Genomic DNA, 24608 nt, shown 5'->3' with positions numbered 1-24608 from the left:
GGGACAGATTGACAAAGATTGACTCTCTCCTTGAACAAACTTTAATCAGGCTTCTCTGAGCCCTCTTCTCAACTAGGTCACTACATTGGCATCCGTGTCCTTGGCCTGATGAGTCCAGTTATCAAAGAATCCTGCTAAGACAGTTTATTGAGAGCCTCAGCCTCTCAACCCTTGATATCTGATCTGACTCCTCATCTCTTACTCTTGATATCTAAACCCTTAGCCTGCTTTTAGCAAGAATCTTAAGCCAGTTTAGCAAGAATTCCCTTATGTCTGGTACCTAATCAGGTGTCCTCTAGTAATTTTCAATCCACTGACCCCTTCATTCAGCTCCTTGGCCACAGGTCTTCAGCTGTCTCAGAACTGAGTTCAACCTCTCTCTTATGGCAACAGTCTTGACCTCTATTGTTATATTCTTGAATAAAGTCCTCCTTGTGTCTTTTAATGAGTGTCCAGTGCAATGTTTTGTAAAAATTGTTAGAATAATTTACCTTTAACAGGATAATGTTGGCATCTAGTATGGGTGGGGACCAGAAATGCTGCTAAGCATCCTACAATGCACAAAACAGCTCCAAAACAAGGAATTATCCAGCCAAAGTGTCAATAATACCTGGTTGAGAAACCCTATTCTAGAGAGATCAGAATGGCTGACAAACATGTGACCTAAGGTGGTCTTCTACACATATTTGCTGTAAAAAATTAAGCCAGCTTGCATATAGATTGCATTTTCTTTTTAAGATCTGCTTGTATTGGTAACCCATACTCAGTGCTAGAATTTGGGAAATTTGTAGGTAGGAAAGCTGCTGGACCTAGCCCTAACATAGTGGTTGTTGCTTTCGGAATCAATGGATATGCCTCTCAATATGAGTGAAGAGATGTTTGAAATTTGACTGTTGGAAGAAAGCAGACTAGCAAGAACATCCCTGCAAGGGATGGCATGGTCAGACTTAAAAGAGTGACACTCTTTGGAGCAGAAACAGTAACTGTGGACTGCTCATACTGAGATCTCCCTAAGTCAAGCATTAGAATAAACCTTAGCAGTAAAGAAACCCATAGAATGTTAAGGTAATTCAAGCAAGGACTTCAAGAGACAGGCAACTCTTGAACTTTCTGCTCACAAGTGTGAACTTGTAAATAACTGGAAAATTAATCTAAGGAAATTAACAAGAATGAAATAAATATAACTATGTGTCAATTATTAAATTGAATGATATAGACATTAATGTTATAGTAACACAGAAACAAAGATTAATAGTCACAGAAAGATTAATAGTCACAGATGGTTTAGTAGAAGAGGACAGAAGATTTGGAGATGAATAATATATGTAAAATACAATTTAGCTCAATTCTGGAACAATGAAATTCCTCAAAAAAAAAATAATAATAAGAGCAGCTATCACTGTTTTCCTGCTTTTCTTTTAAACATGTTCAAATGTAAGTTAGTTAGAAGAGAAGGGAAAGAAATGCCAAGTTATAAAGATTGAACTGAGGAAAATGAAATAGAGATATATAGAAATAAAGTATAGACCGAGCTTAGCATGATGCTTTTACAGATTGGATCTAAATTGATAATGATAATTATTGAAAGTATCAGGTTTTTGTTAGACTTTGAAACATTATGTGCATCACTGAGTGTCAAGTACCTCAACTCTCACCAGTTTAAAGTCCCCTTCTATGCTTCAGGCAGATTGAAATATTACATGTCCCTGTTTACATAGTGACCCTTGGTCCCCTTCGATTTGTTAAGACTTTATTTTTTACAAAGTAAAATGGAAGGAAAAGTACAGAGATATCCCATATACCTCCTGTCTCCACACATGCACAGCGTCCTACATTATCAACATCCCCTACCAAGGTGGTACCTTTCTTACAACTGATGAACCTACATTGACAATTCATAATCATTCAAAGTTCACAGTTTACATTACAGTTCACACTTTATGTTGTACATTCTATGGCTTTGGACAAACGTATCCAACATCATTGTATTATCCAGAGTATTTTCACTGTCTTAAAAATCCTCTGTGCCCCACCTAATCATCCCTTCCCACCCCTCAAACTTCTGGCAACCACCAATCTTTTGACTGTCTCCATACTATTGCCTTTTCCAGAATGTCATATAGTTGGAATCATATATTATTTAGCCTTTTCAGATTGGCTTTTTCCACTTAGTAAAATGCTTTTAAGTTTCCTCCATGTCTTTTCATGGTTTGATAGCTCACTACTTTTTAGTGCTGAGTTATATCCCATAGTCTGGATGTACCACAGTGTATTTATCTACCCCTTATCATTTACCGTGGTGTTCTCTCTTTCTAGAACACCTCTTCCTAACCCTTTGCCTTAGCAACTTCTCCTGGTATAGTCAAAACCCTTACCCTATGGTCACCATCTTCTGCAAGTCTACCTTGACTACCCTATATTTTTATGTGAGTAAAGCATCCTTTTTCTTTCTTTCTATAACTCCCCATGTTCGTTATACTTATCACCCTGCTTTGTAATTGTTTGTTTACTTATCTGTGAGGACTTTCTCTTTCACTAATCTCATAGTTTCTGGTACAGTGCATTACATTCAGGGGAAGTCAATAAGCATTCCTCACTGACTGTCTCTGCTTAAGAGCTTTAGGTAAAATAATTACCTTCAGTAATTACAAACACACCCATACAAAGCAAATGCTTAAAGACAAGAAAAAAAAATTTTGTCAAGGCAAAGAAAGAAGGCTAAGGAAAACTTTTCTTTATTATTTATTGTAGGCCTTTGTAAAAGATCTTTAACTTCCTTTTTTTCTATTATGAAACATGGAATGCTTTACACCAGTCATCAAATACCATTATTTGTTTAATATAGGTTACTAACACAGATTTTGGCATGAAGCATGCTCTACAACATGCAAGCATTCTGGAACCAGACAGCCTGGCTTAAAATCCTGACTTTACTGCTTATTAACAAATTAATTTCTTTGCCCAAGTTTCCTCTTCTAAAACAAATTCAATGAAAGTGTGGTGGGGAATAAAAACAAAAATAGTAGCTCCCTGGAGTTACTGTATTAAACACTAAGTGAATCATTAAATGTAGAGTGCTTGTAAATATGTCTGGCCAGCGTAAGTGTTCAGTAAGCGTTAGATATTATTTTATGATAAAACAATATATTTTAGATAATGCATTTTCTTACCAGTGTTCAAAATACAAGAATTGTTTGTAATATTGAATGTAATACTAACAACAAGTGTTTATCTTCTCTGCTTTATGAGACCACATTAAAAATAACAGTAAAGAAAACAAGTGCAAATAGGTATGCCAAGTGCTTTCCATTTGCCCTGCCATATTTACAATCTGCTTTTCTCTATGCTTTTTGTGAAACACATCTATTATCTTTTGCTTTGCATTTTTTTCTGGCCAGTGGAAGGGACTTAAAAATTAGAAGGGAGAAGAGTGAGGTTGGGTATTATTTCCCTAACCCCATTCATGCCATATCATTAGGAATTAGCAAGTTCACTGAGCCTACAGCTCTTGTTGGAAGATTCTCTACTAGACACGGATACTTTCTCTGTGTTCTAAAAATTTTTCTTTTCTTTTTCCCGGTCAGTACGTGTATTAGTTTTCTTTTGCTGCTGTAACAAATTACCACAAACTTAATGGCTTCAAATGACACAAATGTGCTATCTTTCAATCTTGCAGATTACAGGTCTGACTGGGCTAAAATCAAGATGTCAACAGGGCTACATTCCTTTCTGGAGACTTTACTGAAGAATCCATTTCCTTGCCTTTTCCAACTCTTAGAGTAACAAAGAAGAACAAACCTGACTCCATATTGGATCTATTCCTTTAGCTCTAACCTTCATGTCCTGTTGCCTGTGCTTAGTCATGCTGGATCTGCACTCTTGTAAAAGAATGTTACCTATAGCCTGAGATATACAGGATAGCCCATTCTCAAGGTTCTGCCTCTCAGGCTTGACCTTTAAAGGTGTGACACTTTTCATTCATATGGAGATAAAAAGTTGCAGGATAGAGTATAGCATTTGTCTTGTTGGAGGTTTACAGGAACACTGTGACCAGACCTCTGAGGACAGCTGCAAGCACAAAATATTCTGGCACCAAGAAGTTTGCAAAACCAATCACATTCCCTCCCCTTGTAGTACAAAACAAGCCTAAATTCTAATTCCAGTAATATGGTTCTTTGGGACACTAGTACACTATCATCTCAGTCTGCTGGCTTTCTGAATAAAGTCGCTATTCCTACCCTAACACCTTGTCTCTCAATGTATTGGCCTGTTGTGTGGTGAACAGTATAAGCTTGAACTCAGTAACACCAGAATCTCATAGCCCTCTTTCTTCATCTTTCTCCAAAGCCAGCACATTTCATCTCTGTGAAGACTCTTCCACAGTCATTTCTCCTCTGACCATAGCCAGCAAAGGCTCTCTACTGTTAAGAACCTATATGATTAGATTTGGTCTGCCAAGAGAATACAGAATAATCATCCCATTTTTAAAGCCCTCAAGTTAATCATATCTGCAAAGCTCCTTTCACCATATAAGACAAAAGGTTCTGGGGATTAGGATGTGAACATTTTTCAAGGCACCCCTTTTTTCTGTTTACCTCACTTCTAGACTGGTATTATCCCCACCTGTTGCTAGCCCTGAGGTACTGCAACATCACTTGATGTTTCTCTGCCTACACATTTATGAATAAGATCTTTATAAACCATCCATTTTGAGTGTGCAAGGATACTGACAATCCCACAAAGAGAAAAATGTATTGGAGAGAGTATATCAGTGAAAAATAGATTATACAAATCTTTATAAGAGTGTAAGGCAATGTAAAATTGGTAGCTGGGTTAATAGTATGTAGAAAGCAAAAGACAAAAGGATTTTCAGAATGAGACGATGATGTGAAATAAGCCAAATACTGTTGAGAAATTTCTGAGAAGATTAGGGAATATAGGAACCAGCTGTCCTAACCAGAAGGTGAGGACAGAGTGGAACATTCAAACCCAGGGGTGTTGAATAAACATCTGCACAATGTATTCACTATACTTTCAGGTAGAACAATGGAGAGAATGAATTTTCTAGAGACACTGAGTGGGCAAGATTCTTAATTTGTAGGCACCTAGAAAAAGAGAGGGCAGTAGTGAAGGACTGGAAGTTTCTCTTCTCAGGAAATAGTTATTCATTCAACCAGCTTTGCCTTACTCCTAAAACCCCAGCAGGTAGGGCTGTAATTTCTAGTGTTGGAGATTGAAGAATCTATCTTGGAAGTAAAAAATATACCTATGTTAAAGACCTGCATATACTGACATTTTAGGTCTTCTCTGACAAAATTGCCTTCTCATTCTTACAGTCACCTACCGAGAATCAGGTATCATCCTAGTATACAAAATGTCATTGGCCATGTTAAAGGATAGGTTCAGACCTTAACAAGAACAGAGGCTTTGAAGAAAGTCCACCTAGAGAACAACCCTCTAGATTTTTTTTTTAAATTCTAAAGTATCTATAAAAAATTTCAAACATCCTATCATACATAGCCAATGAAATTTCCCAGAAAAATCAAGCAAATAGAAACAAGGACTAGGGGGCTGAGGTTGAGGGTCAGATACTTACTCCCTTTCCTATCTGTTGGCTTCTAGAGTACATGCATGGGAATTAAGCTCCAGATGGTTTAGTGTTCATTGTGGAAGCAGCATCCATAGGTAGCAAGAGTCCTGTGCACCAGTCAGTGTCTTTAGTGGTAGAAAGCAATGCTTCATGGTCTTGCTGTGTGTGGTACCTTTTTCTGTCTTCTCTTATTCCTGCACTTCTTCTAATCTGGCTCAGCAGGCTTCACAGTGATGCAGTGAACTTCCTCGGACCCTACACATAAATTTCTGTTCTGCTTATGTTAGCTAGATTTGGTTTTTCTTCCTTGTAACTGAGATCAATGAATCACAAAATTTATTACCCTTTTAGTACTATTTGACTTTTAACTATGTGTGTAGTAATTTTAGATGAAAAAATAAGAAGAATTACCGTGGAGAAAGGCTTTATTTATAGCAAAATTCTAGGATGTTTGGATTTAATTTTTCCAAGTAGAAAATAACTTGTCTACTGTTAGCTTTGCCGAGGAAGGTATAGATCAGGCAGTGATAATTTTTGAAGAATCTATGCATTTGGGGACTTGTATGAGGTCTAAAATATTATAATTATTAATGATTAGTATGCATTTATTAAACTTCTTAAATAAATAAAAATAATTTTTCATTATGTCATAGAACATTATAATATTTTCATTATTGTTCTTTTAAGGTGTAAATAATTATTCTTTCAAAAACCACTCTGTTCTATCAGTTCTTCCTGTTTGATCTGCTGAGATAACTTGCCTCCCTTTTTTCAGTGGTAATGTGATTTTTTTTCCTAGAAGTTCCTTGTATAAATAACAAACTCCTCTGCTCTGGTCAAGCATGATAAGGCAGGAAGGAAATGCTTAAAATGTTTAGGTTTAAATAATCGGTCTCTCAATTTCCTTTTCTTCCTCCCACTTTTTCTCTCTCCCTCCGTCCTTCCCTTCTTCTGTTCCTCCCAGTACATGCACGCGCACACACACACACACACACACACACACACACACACACACACACACACGGCATTTCTTTGTAATTCATCCTCATTGCTACTTAATGAAGACATTTTGTATAATATTGAACACTAACTTAAACTGGTATACAATACATTTTATGCATCTAGAAAGTATGTGAAAATTTAAAGCCCTAGCTTTCTAATATTCATATCTATTACTAAAATCTAAAAAAAGAGTTTTTCTACTTATATTTGTAGAAATGTTTTTCTTATGAACTAACTTATTTGAGAATATGTTAATTACTGGGGAAAAAATGAATGGAAAAATCAGATAGGTGTGTTATTCAAGTCATACTAGAAAATGCCATATTTTGTTTATTTTGTTAAGTCCCAAGCAAAAGCTGCATAGCCTTTTTTTGTGCTCTGTGATTAGAACAAACATCTGAGCTGTGTACAGCATTTTATGAGAGCATATTATAATCAATCTAATCCCATTACACTGGGTAAACAAATTAGCCCTAAAATTGCTGAAATTTATCATGGATTCCAATAAATGTTCATGCATTATTTGCTCTGCTCTCCTTAAACATGTGTTGCTAAGCCTATTTTAGGCTTCCACATGAGGATTAGCCTTTCCAATCACACTGAAAGCCAGATTGCTTAACTACAGCACAGAGTGTCATGCTACAGATAATCCATGCCCTTGATTAATGCTCTTATAATCAATTGCTGTCTGGAAGTGACTCCTTTCCATCACACTCTTCACAAAAAGAGCAGATGGTATTTAAAAGGTTATGGCAGGAGGGCATTACAGAGGTCAAATGGAACATCGATCAAGTGGGCAGAAACATTGCCTTTTTTCTTCTTTTTTTCTTCTTATCCTACGAATCCATAAAGGAATGTGGTGTATGAATTATAGTTTGATCTATAGTTCAAGCACCAAGATATTTTCTTGTTTCATATTTCTGTGTTGTTTTGGGTAATGAACCTGGAAATTGGATTCCTTGCCTGCCAATAAAAAATTATACCAATATGAGCATCTAAAACAAATAATTCTTAGACACAGGAAGATTTTTTTTCAAAAAGTTTAATGCAGCCAGAGGGTTCCAGCTTAATAGAGACTTTAATATAGAGTAACTCTCGGATCAGTTTTTACAGAGGTAATGGCTTTATTTCTAGAAAATCACACCAAATTTTCATTTTTATGTGAAATTAAATGTAGTGCTATGTGTAGAGGTTTTCTCTCTCTCTTCCTGTCCTTTCTCACACTAGTGACAGTCTATTATATATTTTGAAATGATCAGTTCCCTTTTTAATTGGTATGCTTACATTCTAATGAGGCAGAGTCATGGTAGGGAGGCTGCATTTCCATGTTCAGATTACGAAGATTGAAACTAAGTAAGAAAATGTCAGCATAAGGTTCTTTAAAACTGAAATACATTATTTTAATAAATGAGTGCCTTCAGATACATAGATTCAGATGCACTGATCATGAATAGGTCACTTCTACACAATGTAATTATGATAAAGATATTCATTATATAAATAAAGAGAATAGGCACCCTCGAGCTTATGGAGAAAAAGAAAAGCTTTTTGAACAAAGGCTTTGGTAGAAGGTTTATGATACCAGACATCTGTAGACCTTTCTATTGTTCAAAGTGCTATTACATGCATTATCTAGGTAGTCACTAATAATTTACTAAGTACCTACTCCATAGGTAAGTGTTAACTATTTGGGGATGCAAAGACATTGTCTCTATTGTCAAATAGTTTAGGTATATTTGGGAAGGAAAGCACTATACAAAAAGTAATATGAGAGACACGGATGTAGAGAACAAACATATGGATACCAAGGGAGGAAAGTGATGGAGCGGAGTGGTGGTGTGATGAATTGGGAGATTGGGATTGAAAAAAAAAATGTGGAATTGGAATAAACTAAAAAGAATAGAAAAAAAAAGTAAAATGACATTATTTGACAGTTATTCAAGAATTTTCATAAGAGAATAGTTGGTTAAATGTCAAATGAATGGTCCTCAGAATAATGTTATTATGAAGTCACTAGAGACAGAGATGCCTGTGGTCTAGACTGGCCAAAAGAAATTCAGATTTCTGAAGAAAAGTTTTCAGAATGAATAGCATTTAGAAAGTCATTGAATCCAGAAAGGCAATGCAGAGAAGATAAGGTGGAAGCAAACACACCAAAGTGGAATATCCTTGACTAATTTAGGCCAATAGAGTTGCAGTGGAAATTTCACACAGCAGGCATATTTGAAAGTCTATTGAGGCCAAATTGTAAAGGAGCTTAAACGCTGTGCATAAATGTTTGAACTTTATGGCATATGCAAATGTTTTTGATAGAGGGAGTTTTCTTTCACCTAAGTGTAGGCTATTTCTTTCTAGTAATATGCAATGTGTTTCCAGTTTTCTAATTTTAGCTTTTACAAACATATATGGCTTTCAGTCACATCTTAGCTACTAGTATCGATGAATCTGAAACTAATAAAAACTATTTTGCTAGATGCTAACAAATCTAATCTTTCAAAAAGTCTAATTTATGTCAAAGGATTGGAGACCACTCATTTTAAGTTTGTGACATACATTACAATAGGAGACAGGAGTAATCAGGAGGGTTTCATTGATAGAGAAAGATACTGGACTTTGAAGGGTTTGTTGAGTGACTACAGTACACCAGGCTTTGTGAACAACAGACCTCATAAAATATGGACCCTCCCTCTCAGGAGTTTTCAATCTAGTGGGCAAGGCAGGCTGCTGTATAGAGCATGGTAAGTGTTAGAAATCCCGTAAGGAAGACATATGACAGGGGCCCAGATGACATCTTGGAAACGAAGTGCAAGCTGAACTTGGATAGGAACATGAACTTCAGCAGTGTGTGAGAGAGGAAAATGCCAGAATGGACTGGGGGAGTTGTTCACATTGCAAATGCTTTTACCCAACCTAGATAATCTGAAAGAGCTCTGGGTCAGGACAAGGGGCCCTCTTTCCAACCCACTGAGAATCACTGCATTTAGCCTAGAAAAAGGAAGATGAATAAAAGGACTGTATATTAGAAATATCAATGTAAAATGGGAGAGTGGAAATAGGAAACTCAACTAAAATTTGTCTTAATTCTGGAGATGAAGGTTATATTCTCTCCTGTGTGATCCCTTGAGACATCAATATTATTCTGGCTTTCTCTATATGAATGATAGGTAAAAGGCAGTAAATTCCCAACATGATTAAAGTACAAAAACTTTAAACTTATATAATAGAAAAAAACTGGGGCCGCTATCTGGCTCACACTAATTTCCCTAGAGGCCATGTCTGAGCCTGTTACCCTTGGGAAGCTGTTCCTCCCTCTTCAACCCTCACCCTATCAGGGACAATAAAAATAAATGGGAGATACAACGATCTGTCTCCCTGGCCACAGTGATTGGTTTAATGTGACTGTGACTGAATCAATTGATCTTTTTGTCAGTACTTTTCCAAAAGAGAAGCTGGGACATGGAGACCTCTTACTTTCTCAGTAGACAGTGCTGTGAAATGTAAGCCCAAAATAAGGGACTGCCCTGTCTGAGGTTCCCATCATTGTTTAACAAAATGATGGCAACAACTTTGAAGTTAATTATATTAGCATTAGATAAATCCTTAGGATTTGACATGCTAATGCCTTATTTTTTCTATGCATAAACTCAGCCACACATTTGACAAATATTTATTCAGCAACTGCTATGCATGAGGTGCATTTGTATGTGTGCATGGGATACGTAGAATCAAATTTATCTCATGCCTCAAAAGTCAGTTTTTGCTAAAATACTTTTATACATGATGGTTACTCCCTATTCTCCCCACTGTGATAGTACTTCAGGCTGTGTTCATATTCTTTATGATCTACAACATGCATTATAAAAAGGAACATTCCAACAAACACATAAGTTTGTGTTGAATTACTGTGTGCCATGCAAATGAGTATGCTTACACGTTACTGGGCATAAATATGAATCTCTATGCCAATAGATAACATCAGCTCTGAAAAAGGGAGCTGAGCCTTTGCACATTACAGATAACTATATTTAATCTTTTCACCTGTATTAAAGTAATAGACACAATAGTCAGTGTTACAAAAATATCTTCATTGGGAAAAAATGGTCTCTGATCCAATTTTTGCAAGGTTATTTACCTGGCAGCCTTATCTTATGACTTCTTTTTTTTTTTTTATCCTTTCAGCCTTAATAAGGGTGGAACATTTATTAATAAGCATGAATTGTTAGCATGATTTGTACATGGCAGTTTTCATGGTAAACAAAATTTATTAATTCTAAATAATTCATTAAGTGCTAACTTTGAAATTTCCTCTATTCATTACCAGTTTGATATACAATTAATGACATGTAATTTGTGATACTGGATGGTGCCCTTTTTTTGGTATACTTACGAAAACCCTGTAGACCTTGGAAGCTCATTGAGCTAGTGAGCTAGAGAATACAAACAAGCTCCTACATGATCAGGCTTATCCCAACTGTAGAAGGATTGCCAACTCCTGTGATGTTCCTGCATATTTCTCCTTTAATTAGAGTAAACAAAATAGACATGAGCTGCTTGTGATGTGCACTGCAGGAACAAAGAGCATTAAGTACATCATTGTGCTCCATAAAAGAATTAGAGTGATGATGCTTAAGAGAGAGCCTGGTATCAAGTGGATCAAAATTTTTATTCAAGAATGTGCTTAAAGACAAATGAGTCTGTATTTTATACCAATGCTACCTTCATAATAAATGCTTGGAATATTTTTGACTCTTTACTGAAACAGAAATGTACAAAGCATAAGTAAAATAGCCACTTTAGTTGACCTGAAGCCTTTTTTTCTCTAGAAAGTTTTGTGCTTAATCTTGTGGAGGGAAAGAGCAGTCATGCTCAGAAGTTGGTGCTCATCCTTCACAGTTATCAGTAGAGGAAGAATATTCTGCTCAGGAAAAATAGAATGTTTATTATAGACTTATTTATATTTATGATTTTATCAAAGCAGTACATATATATGGTAAGTAATCAAATGTATAAATGATTTACAGAGAAAGCAGTAGTATGAAATCACAATTCTATTTACTTTGTGTTACCTCCTTGTTTTTATTTTTGTTATTGGTGACATCATAATTATATAAAACATACTTCAATTTCTAATTGATCTCCTGCAGACTATATAATTGTGAATAATGAGAATGTAGTTTATTTATGCAAACTTTCTTTCCTCTGAATTTCTCCATATGCTAGATACTTATATGACTAATTTTTTTTTATTTTATGGCAGCTTCCGTAAATAAATAATACTCTTAGAACTATATTAAACATTATAATGAGAGAGTCAGTCTTTGAAATTAGGTCTCTTCCTTCAAATGCTGTGTCCTCCTCAGGGGGGACTAGGAAAAGAAATGAGACCACACTGGGGAAAGGCAACTAATCTGAGGTGGACTAATCTGGGCAGGAGAATTGCCCACAAGTGAAGTGCAAAGGATCAAAAAATGAGTTCAGATCATAGACAAGTATTAAATAGTATTATAAGAATTTTTAATTTTATTTTGTAGACAACCAGTGGGTGCTAAAGTTTTCTTAGTGAATGGTAAAGTAATGAGTTTTAATAGCATGTGTCTAGTGCTGCCTTAGAAGTTGACACTAAACTAGAAAGTGCCAGAGACAAAGATATCAGTTAAAAAAATATTGCAACAATTTAGCCCAAAGATGAAAAATTAGGTCCCTGGCAGTGAGAATAGTGAAGATTTATGAAAAATAAGTGGACATATCCTTACTTGGACTTAATAACTAGTTGAGTGTAAGGTTGTAAAAGTAGAAGTCAGTAAAAAGAAAAACGTATCTATGACGTTTTTGTGATGACGCTGAAGTGTCCAGCTCAAGTTTGCCTTTAAGTCAGAGATTATACAGAAAATGGAATATGTTTGGGTGAGATTTTTTGGTCCATAGACAAGTTTCCTTAACCCAAGAAAAACCTTTTCTCGCCAAAGAGCTAGAGGGGACACAGAGACATGCAAGCTTGAACTCTTCTTCTTCCTCTTGCTGTGAATTCTGAATCTATACCTATTAACACCCCTCCAAGAGCAAGCAGCTGCTGAGGCTTCAGGCTGTTGGAGAGAAGGGTTTGTAGAAGAACTTAGGCTCTGTGACAAACTGACCTTGAGAATAGATGGAGAATATTTCACCCTTTGGCCTGCACAAGAGTCCTGGGACCAGTACTGGAAAGATTTAGAGCCATGCATAACACCAAGAAAAGAACACTGTCTCATTCTAAGATCACAGATAAGAGTTAAGAGGGCCCAGGGCTGCATATTACTGACTTGTTTTGTGACTCTAGGTGAAGCACGTAAATCCTCCATTTAAGTGTTTCCACAGGTCCCTATCTTGATAAGGAGGTTTCCTCAACTTAGTGTCTCTATTCCTTTTCTACTTCCTCACAGTATTCTTCATCCTTCCTTTGGCTTTTGGAGAAGAGCAGGTTCTAATGCTTTTAACCATTTCATTCTTCATGCTCTGCTTAAAACTCTGCAAGATGCAATTGATAGCCTTGCAAAACAAACTTTTCCTAGGGAAGTGGATGACTTTTCATGCTCACTGGGATTAACATTTGGAAGTAGAAAAAAAAATCAGGCAGATGGGAAAAGAACCTGGATTCTTAGCCTATCTATGTAATAATGAGTTCCTTGCTATAAACCATATGAGTTAATTACATGCATAGGAACAATTTAATTTAATTTAATTGGAATGTGAACAGAGAGATGTCTGAAGGCATCAAATCACACCTGGAAAATAAAAAGTCGTAATCTTTCCCATTAAGTTAAACGAGAAAAGGCCCACTTTAAGAATGACTTGTGATGCCTTCAGCAAAATGACCTAAATTTTCCTTTTAAAATAGCCTACAATGTAAAATTGTTTATTCATCTTCAATATCCTGTATAGAGTTGAAAATCTAGATTATCTTAAATATGTATATTAAGGTCAATTTTTTTTTAAAATGTAAGTATATCCCCTAAATTATTGGCATTTGACAGATAAATGACTAAAAAAGTTGGATAAAAATATGCATTATCTGCTGTCAATAATTATTTAAAGTGCTGCATGCAAAGTTCTTTCATATTCATTACATGCTTTTACCCTGGTAAAAGTATTATCCTACCATATTTACCAATAAGAAAACATGAAACAGAGAAAACTTAAGTGGTTTTCTTTAAATCAATTAAGAAAAAATGACATTAGAATTTATATTTCCCAACCTGCTCTTTGTTTTCAATTACATCAGCCAATCAGAATACATCTACATGTTTATAACCATCTTTGTTATCTTATCATTATTAATTCATTCATGATCGGCTAATGTTAACTTTATTCCAAATACTTACATTTGTCTTTTTGCTACTGTTTTCTTTTCCTCTGGGAAGATCTATTGCCTCTCCATACATAGTGCACTCTCCTAAACTTATGGAAAGGGAAGTAATTGACTTACTCTCAAGTAGTGATCAAGTAATCCTCAATTCAACTGATGATTTTTGTTTATGGTAATTATTTTCACTAGGAAGGCATAACTGGACCATCTGCCTCTTCCAAAACTGATTTGTGTCTGGAATAGGCAGACAGTAAATATGTAAATTTATCACCCCATCTCCCAACTCTATTGAACACAATAAATTTAAGTTTAACTTCATCCTGAGGGTCTAAAATCCCAACATCCAAATTTAGGACTTGTTATTATTTACGTATTACAGTCTATGACCACAATTTAAGACTCTTTGAACTTCTAGTCAATAATATTATTATTGTTGTGTCCTCCACAATGTAGTAGATATTCACTAGATAAACATTACCAAATGCATACCACAGCCAAACCTGGAGCTGGATGTTGCAAGGCAATTATTCTTCAGGTTTTCTCAAACCTAGAGATATGCGTTCCATCCTACTCCATTTTAGATATTGGTCTGTCTTACCCATTTTAGGAGCTAAAATGGATACTTGGATCATGTAAAGCAGTTCCTTCAGTAATATAATGATGAAGAGATGTAGAATACATCTCTTAAAAGCATGTACTCCAGAACAAGAGAGCTTGGGTTGGGTTAGAATCCCAGCTCTACCATTTTCAATTGTGGAACTTCAGGCAAGTTTTATCATATCTGATGCCCTTAGTATCATTAACATTAAATGTGTATCCACTTTATAGTATGTGTGATGGACAGGCTCTAAGGTGATCCTCTATGGTCCCCAACTCTGAGCATTCATTCCTTTGTGTAATTTCCTCTTCTGGAGGGTGGGAAGAACCTTTGAATTTGTTCTAACTAATAGCCTCTGGCAAAGGTGATGGGATGCCCCTCCAGTGATTACATTATATTATATTGACACAAATTTGCTAGAAGACATTTCCAGAGACTTACTCCCTTACTCTCTTTGGTCTTCTCACCAGTTAAAATGGGAATGTTATGGGGGATAAGGAGACCTTAAGCCTTGTAATCTTCTATTACGGGCTTTATGCTTGAAAGTCTTCTTTACTTATATGAGAGTAGTTAACTCTGAGAAGAGGTTTTGAGGGGTCTATTCAAATCTTGATGGGAGATGCACTATGAATTTTGCCAATATCAGCTGGAGATTTTGCCCATATGAAAGGTGGTTGCTGATTGAGTAGGAGTCAGGGGATTGAGATGATGACTGAACCAGTACAGTTTCAGTGAAGCAGCACCTGTTCTCAAAAGAATGGTCCAAAGTCTAGCCAGTTCAACTGAAACAGCCTGATATTAAAATTAAACCAAAATGCCAAATGAGTACTTGCATACAGAACAAGGCCTTAACCAGAAACAATAAAACCTCGAACTAGATTCCAAAAAAAGCCTGGAGAGGTTCAAGGGCAAAGATGGGGTGAGCTGGGATCCAGGCAAAAGAGGTTCCTTCAAACTCCAGGGTCGGTGAGGAAAGCAGTGAGCCACAATGTGCTCAATTGTAGGAACTGTACCTGTTTGCTCACTAGCACTGGAACCTTTCGAGGTCTTCTCTGGTCCACTTATGGGCCAGCAAAATGTTGACCTAAAACAAAAGGAATGCCAGATGTTTCTCTAGTAAAGATGGGTTTATTTGGGATTAGCAGAGAATACAATTCAGGGTCTGCAATCATAGCAAGCCCTGTGGGAGTCTCTCTGCATAACAAGGGAAGGAGAACACTTTTACAGAAAGAGAAAGGAGGTTGGGAGGGCTGTAGTAAACAAAAAGTCCACGGTTTTTATTTGACTGAGTTCAGGAGAAAAGAGGAGTCTTTCTTCTTCCTGTTTGGCTCTGCTAATATCACAGGGCATGAGAGCTCCCCTTCTGGCCTCCCTACTATATTTAATTGATTTTAAAATACTGTTTATTAATACATTACAAAGCCATCAGGGTGGGGTCTGCTGGCTCACTGGTTCCCTTCCCATATGTGAAAGGAAGGGAAGGTAAAGAAATACCAGAAACAGTCTCTTGCCTCCAAATGCACAGTGTTTTGACTTGACTGTACAGTTTGCTTGAAAAATGTTTCAGAGAAAAAAAACAACAGAAAATTAAATAACGTCTTTTCTTGCTTCTTTAATTTTGTTCTGTCTTCTAATTATTGTGTTATCTTGTACAAAATTCACTACAAAACTATTTGTAATTAATTTTTTAGGAGCAGGAAATGGGTCTCTTCAGAACACATTACCTCTATTTTCTGTCATTGCTCCTTTTGAGGGTGAAGACCTTTACCTTAAATTGTCCAAGTCCTTTCTCTCTATTGCCTTCACCAAACTCCCCTTGAACATTATAAAATTCTACAACATGTTGTGAATTTTAGTTCATATTATATTATATATCTTTGTGGTTTGGCCTTGTCACTAATTATGGAATATGAAAACTTCTAATGTCCAAGTAGATTCAAGAGTTTGCATCCACCAGCAGGTTGAAGATGTTTGAGCTGCAGGGTGATGTACTTGCTCAGGGTTCAGACTAAGTGCTTACAATAAGACCATAATTGTATTGATTTATTTTTGTAAGTTTTTTTCTTAAAAAAATAAAAATCTATATCAATTATATTCATGTTTATAAATATATTATATTCATGTATGTAGTTTATACTTATCCAAGATGTTCATATTTTCTCTGTCTCTCTCTTTTCTCCCTCTTTCTCTCTTTCACACACACACACACACACACACACACACACACACACACACTCCAGGCCTTCTCAACATTACATTGCTCACTGTCCTTGAAAAGATAGATGGGTAACTTATAACCATAATTATACGTACTCACTAGTCTAATGAAGAGAATTAGAAATGTGTACACAATAGCAATGCAGGAGAGAGGAATCATAATTAGCAACTATTAATCTAATAGAGAGAAAAAGAGATGGCTTGAATAATTAACACTTGCCACACAGAGTGATCATTTAGATAAGGATGACTGAAAAGACAGCAGCATTACTTAGCTTTCCCCACCGGCAAAGAAAACCAGAGGAAAACAAAATGAATCTTTGGCCCAGACAGCAGCCATCATGTTTACTGAGCTGTGGTGAAAGTAGCCTGTTTAGATATCCATAATTCTCCTTTAACCCCTACTTTACTAATAGAGAATCATATAATCTTGTCCTTTTTCATAAAATTTGGTCAGCAACCCTCCTAAAAGAAACACTGAAATTATATTTAAAACAACCTTTAGTTAAGAAAATATTTATCCCTGGACATAATTTGAAAATATGAAACAGTCATGCATTTAAGAAACTCATGTGTATTTGCTCTCTCTTTTGGCTTTGGTTTACTTCTAAAATATATACCCCATCAAAAATATCACTACAAATAGTTTTAAATGATCCATAGACAAGGCATGCCGTTCTCATCATTAACAGGGAGATTAAATGTATTCACAAGGCATACGTCTGAAATAATGATCACTTGCTTCTTCTTTTGACATTCTTTCCACATATAAGTAAATATTTAAATACTAATGAAATTCAGGCCACTTCTGAGTTGTGTTTATTTACAGTTTACTACTTTGAATAATAATAGAATTTATCATGGAAAATATGAGACAGGCTTGAGAAAAGCATTGTTAGAATGCCTTGAAACTAATCCTACAAAGAAACAATCCATATGTCATTAGATGAAAAATAGTCAAATATATCTTCAAAAGTCTACAGCCTTTTTTTTAACATCTTTATTGGATATAATTGATTTACAATGGTGTGTTAGTTTCTGCTTTATAAGAAAGCGAATCAGCTATATGTATACATATATCCCCATATCCCCTCTCTCTTGCATCTCCCTCCCACCCTCCCTATCCCACTCCTCTAGGTGGTCACAAAGCACCCAGCTGACCTCCCTGTGCTATGCGGCTGCTTCCCACTAGTTATCTATTTTACATTTGGTAGTGTATATATTATCAATGCCTCTCTCTCACTTTGTGCCAGCTTCCCCTTCCCCCTCCCTGTGTCCTCAAGTCCATTCTCTAAGTCTGCGGCTTTATTCCTGTCCTGCCTCTAGGTTCTTAGAAACTTTATATATATATATGTTAGCATATGGTATTTGATTTTCTCTTTCTGACTTACTTCATTCTGTAGGACAGACTCTAGGTCCATCCACCTCACTATAAATAACTCAATTTCATTTCTTTTTATGGCTGAGTAATATTCCATTGTATACATAGGCCACATCTTCTTTATCTACTCATCTGTTGATGGGCACTTAGGTTGCTTCCATGTCCTGGCTATTGTAGTGTTGCAATGAACATTGCAGTACATAACTCTTTGAATTATGGTTTCCTCAGGGTATATGTGCAGTAATGGGAGTGCTGGGTCATATGGTAGTTCTATTATTAGTTTTATAAGGAACCTCCATACTGTTCTCCATAGTGGCTGTATCAACTTACATTCCCGCCAACAGTGCAAGAGGGTTCCCTTTTCTCCACACCCTCTCCAGCATTTATTGTTTGTAGAATTGTTGATGATGGCCATTCTGACTGGTGTGAGGTGATACCTTATTGTAGTTTTGATTTGCATTTCTCTAATGATTAGTGATGTTGAGCATCCTTTCATGCATTTGCTGGTAATCTGTATATCTTCTTTGGAGAAATGTCTATTTAGATCTTCTGCCCATTTTTGGATTGGGTTGTTTGCTTTTTTGATATTGAGCTGCATGAGCTGCTTGTAAATTTTAGATATTAATCCTTTGTCAGCTGCTTCATTTGAAAATATTTTCTCCCATTCTGAGTGTTGTCTTTTTGTCTTGTTTATGTTTTCCTTGGCTGTGCAAAAGCTTTTAAGTTTCATTAAGTCACATTTGTTTATTTTTGTTTTTATTTCCATTTCTCTAGGAGGTGAGTCAAAAATGATCTTGCTGTGATTTATGTCATGGATTGTTCTGCCTATGTTTTCCTCTAAGAGTTTTGTAGTGTCTGGACTTACATTTAGGTCTTTAATCCATTTTGAGTTTATTTTTGTGCATGGTGTTAGGGAGTGTTCTAATTTAATTCTTTTACATGTCAAAAGTCTACGGCCTTTTAAATGTTTTCTTTGGTTGTACTGAAATGCCTAATGGCCACCATGGATATTTCACATTAGGTCCTCATGCTCAGGCTGTTCCTAGTATTGTGTTTCTAAGAATCAATTTATGAACACTGAAAACTAAGAATATTAAGTAAAAAAAAAAATGTTTAATTTTGTTATCTGAAAATAACTTTTAATTCTTATTTTCTCAAGAAGTAGACATCACTACTCATTATGATTTTTGTGAATATTTAGTAATATAATTGTAAAATTCAAACAGAGTATGTGCTATTATTTGCTTTGAAATCTGTATTCCTCTTTGGATCCACAAGTGATCATGAACTATTTTACAAGGGAAATGAAGATAGGGTATCCAAAATCAGGATAACCTTCATCTTTTGGGTTGAAATATATCTACTTTGCTAATATTAATACTTACCATCTTATAACTCCTCACAGTTTATTTATGTTTGTCTTGTCTTGAACTTAAGTGTTGTATTTTTGTCCCAATTGTTTCAGTAACCCTTTTCTTAGATTATTTTTAAAATCCTATTTGCAGACTTTTTGCTCTTTCATCTCCATGGACAATTGAATATTGAATTTAAATCTGTGCAAGAAAAATAAAATGGATATTTAAAAAATCTGCTTGTATATTTTATTACATGACTTTTCATTTTAAAAGAGAGATGAAATACTGAATTAAGTTCAATTTATCTCTCCCAGAAAGCCTAGTTTTTCATTTATATTCTCCACATTCTTCAGTGTGAATGCTGTCCTCCAGAAAAACTGCATTATTTGCCATTTTCCTGCATAAAATCCTTGATTACAGGTTCCTTTACATAGCTATTCTGTGTTCACCTGTGAAAAAATCTACATCTTCTTCAATGCCTTAATACAATTGATTCACAGACTTCTTTACCTCACCCCAACACAATGTGACACATTTCTATTTTTCTCTCCATAAAGCAGTTTTCTGTATAATCATTTTGAAACTTTTAATACTTTTGTTTTCCTTTTTTATTTACTTGTTCTTCTTTACTTGCTTGATTTTGTCCCTGTTAAGAAAAATATATATCCATATTTTTTTGATCCTCATTGTCTTATTTATAAATCAAGATTAATAATAATTCTTATAATTTATTGTACTTTTCTTATAAGTTATATATTGTGATAAATATATACATTATCTCTTTTACTCTTTATGAATATCTTATGGATGTCATTACTTCAGTTTTACAATAAAAAATCTTCCCAAACATTTGATTCAGGATTGAAACTAAGGTCTTTTTGACTCCAAAGTTCCTGTTATTAACTACTAGATTACATATTCTTACCTATGTCACAGATTCTAAATTGAAATATATGTATAATAGTTTATATATTACATAATTATTTTTGTATTGCTTGAAATAGTCACTAAAATTACTTACACAAATTATCAAATATACTTTATAAGTAATTAAATGTAGGCAATAAATATCCCTTGAAAATAGTTGTACTATAGTTATAAGCCCATCAGAGAACTGAGGTTATAGGGAAAACTGCCAAATCAAAATCTGGAGAGTCAGGCATTTCCAGAGAGACCCAGCTGCGATGTGCCCATCTGAAGTGGAAACAACTGGAGCCACAAAAAGTTAGGAACACTTTAGTGTAATTTTAATCAAATGCTGGGGGCTAAGTGCGGGCCTACTTGACAGTGAGAAACCCCTAGGGGCTGCAGTATCAGCACAACCCCTCTCCTCTGCCTACATGCATGCACACACACACATAATTCTGTGAGATATTCCTCCAGGAACCCCTTCAGCTTCTTACATTGGAGACCGAGCAAGATTCCCTCCAGGATCTTATGGGCAGGGAAGCCTGTCCACTATGAAATATGGTCAGAGACTTCTTCATAAATAAGGTCTGCTTTGCAGGGGAAGAGATTTGTCAAAAGCCCAATGTTGAAACCTTATCCTGGGTGGGAAAAATGGCTACTTCCTCAGTCCAATCCTCTCTGACTTACTTGAGTCACCTGAGGAGGGGTGCAGGGGCATAGATAACAGGAGACAGAGCTTTACAAAACTGATTGCAGACAGGGAAGGTAGTAAGGAACAAAGAAAAAATATTTATACAACTAGAGGAAGATCAGAAACAGTCATGAAAGCCACAGTCCTGAATTTACAGGCTCACTAAAAGACTGAGACTTAATTGAAAGATTATAAAGTGCTTCTTTCTTCATCCTTACTGCCATCTCATAGGGCTCCAGTATAATAACACTGGATTCACTGAAAGAGATGCAAAACACAGAATCTGTCTGAGGAAAAACTTAAGGAAGGGCATAAGCCAAGAGTGGAGAAAAAACTAAAACTTTAGAGAAATTTGTAACCTCAGACACCTATAAATACAGCAAGCAATAAACTCAGTATGGCTCCTAACTAGATTAACATAAAACTTCACACTAAAGGCCTACTTACTTCCATTTTTATTATAAATTGACAGTTATAAAATATTAAGTCCAATAATACTGTGTAAAATAATGTGTATTTAATAGCTGAATGCCTTACAATAATGTATATCCAACAGCAAAATATGCAATCTTATCAAACTCACTTGGAACATCAACCAAGATCGAACACATTCTGGACCATAAAACAAATTTTAACAAATTTAAAGAGTAAAACATCATACAAAATATATGTTGAGATCACAAAGAAATTAAACAAAATAAAATCAAAGCATTAATATTGGAAATTGGAATATACCCAAATCTTTGGAAAGTAAACAACACATTTCTAAATAGACTACTGATCAAAGAAGTACCTAGAAAAATTTTTTAGATATTTTAAACTAAATTTAAATGAAAAAAATCTTATCAATATTTGTGAGATTCAATGAAGCAGTAGTTAGAGAGAAACTTATGCTATTGATGCATTTATTGGGAAGGAAGAATACTTGAAATAACCTAGATTTCAATCATAGAAAATTACAGAAAGATGATCATATTAAGTCTAGAGTGAATAAAATTTGAAACAGGAAATCAATAGAAAAAATTAACACAACCAAAATTTGGTTCTTTGAAAAGATCAATAATATCGACAAATCTCTAACCAGAATAACATAGAAAAAAGAGAAAAGATGCATATTGCCAAAGGAGGGGTGATCACTGTTGATCTAAAGGACATTAAAAAGATAAAAAGGGAATAACATAAACAAGTCAATGTTCACAAATTTGATAACTTAGATGAAAGGGACCAATTCTTCAAAAGATATATATTACCAGTGCTCACAAAGAAAAAAGTAGAGAACTTAGCCTTATATCTATTATAAAAATTGAATCAATAAATAATAACCTTCAAACACAGAAAATGACAGACCCAGATGATTACACTAGTGAATGTATCCAACATTTAGGAAGAAATAGTACTAATTCTATATACTATCTTCCAGAAAATATAAGTAGAAGGAACATTTTCCAACTGAGACCAGCTTACCTTAATACCAAACTCTGATAAAGACACTGCAAGGAAAAAGAAAAAAAGGTATAGAGCAATATTCCTCATAAACTTACACACAAAACCATCATTAAAAGAACTAGAAAAATGAACCCAGAAATATATAAAACAAGTAAGCAATCATAACCAATCATGATTACTTCAGGAATTCAAGATTGATTCATCATTCAAAAATCAATCAATAGGGACTTCTTTGGTGGTGCAGTGGTTAAGAATCCGCCTGCCAATACAGGGCACATGGGTTAGAGCCATGGTCTGGGAAGATCCCACATGCCTCAGAGCAACTAAGCCCACACGACATAACTACTGAGGCTGCTCTCCAGAGTCCAAGAGCCATAACTACTGAGCCCTAGTGCCACAACCACTGAAGCCCGTGCACCTAGAGTCATACTCTGCCACAAGAGAAGCCACTGCAAGGAGAAGCTCACACACCACAACGAAGAGTAGCCCCTGCTCACCACAACTAGAGAAAGATGTGTGCAACACTGAAGACTCAACACAGCCAAAAATAAATTAATTAATTTAAAAAATCAATAAATAGAGACTGGCCTGTAACTTACAACATTGTGCCTTCTAGATTTGCAGTTCCTCTGCTTTTCTCAAGAAAACTCAAGATTGGAAACCCTGTTAAAGACTCTGGCCAAGAGTTTCCTCTTGTTCCTGTCTTTGCCACCCAACCAAAACCTGGAGCTTCCTCTGTAGCCCTGCATGTCATGCAGTGACTCCACTATGGGATCTAGCCATGTGGCTGACAGGGTCTTGGTGCTCCAGCCAGGTGTCAGGCCTGAGCCTCTGAGGTGAAAGAACTGAGTTCAGGACACTGGACTACCAGAGACTTCTGGGCCCTATGTAATATCCATAGATGAGAGCTCTCCCAGATATCTCTATCTCAATGCTAAGACCCAACTCCACTCAATGACCACAAACACCAGTGCTGGACACCACATGCCAAACAACTAGCAAGACAGGAACACAACACCACCCATTAGCAGAGAGGTTGCCTAAAATCATACTAAGTTCACAGACACCCCAAAACACACAATCGAACAGACCCCTGCCCACAAGAAAGACACAATACACCCCACCCACCAGTACACAGGCACCAATCCCCTCCACCAGGAAGCCTACACAACCCACTAAACAAAACTTACCCATGCAGTGCAGAAACAAAAACAATAGGAACTACGAACCTGCAGCCTGTGAAAAGGAGACCCCAAACACAGTAAGTTAAACAAAATGAGAAGACAGAGAAACATGCAGCAAATGAAGGAACAAGGTAAAAACACACCAGACCAAACAAATGAAGAGGAAATAGGCAGTCTACCTGAAAAAGAATTTACAGTAACGATAGTAAAGATAATTGATATTATTGAAAATACAATGGAGAAAATACAAGAAACATTTTACAAGGACCTAGAAGAACTAAAGAGCAAACAAACAATGATGAACAACACAATAAATGAAATTAAAAATTCTCTAGAAGGAATCAATACCAGAATAATTGAGGCAGAACAATGGATAAGAGACCTAGAAGATAAAATAGTGGAAATAACTACTGCAGTACAAAATAAAGAAAAAAGAATGAAAAGAATTGAGGACAGTCTCAGAGACTTCTGGGATAATATTAAATGCACCAACATTCGAATTATAGGTGTTCCAGAAGGAAAAAAAGAAAAAGAAAGGGAATGAAAAAATATTTGAAGAGATTATAGTTGAAAACTTCCCTAATATGGGAAAGGAAATAGTCAATCAAGTCCAGGAAGCACAGAGAGTCCCATACAGGATAAATCCAAGGAGAAAAATGCCAAGACACATACTAATCAAACTATCAAAAAATTAAATACAAAGAAAAAATATTAAAAGCAGCAAGAGAAAAGCAAAAAGTAACACACAAGGGAATGCACATAAGGTTAACCACTGATCTTTCAGCAGAAACTCTGCAAACCAGAAGGGAGTGGCAAGAGATATTTAAAGTGATGAAAGGGAAAAACCTACAATGAACATGACTCTATCAAACAAGGACCTCATTCAGATTCTACAG

Source organism: Pseudorca crassidens, chromosome 5 (assembly GCF_039906515.1).
Source record: "Pseudorca crassidens isolate mPseCra1 chromosome 5, mPseCra1.hap1, whole genome shotgun sequence".
Classification (NCBI taxonomy): domain Eukaryota; kingdom Metazoa; phylum Chordata; class Mammalia; order Artiodactyla; family Delphinidae; genus Pseudorca; species Pseudorca crassidens.
The sequence above is the reverse complement of the archived record's forward strand: the minus strand, read 5'-3'. Positions refer to the sequence as shown.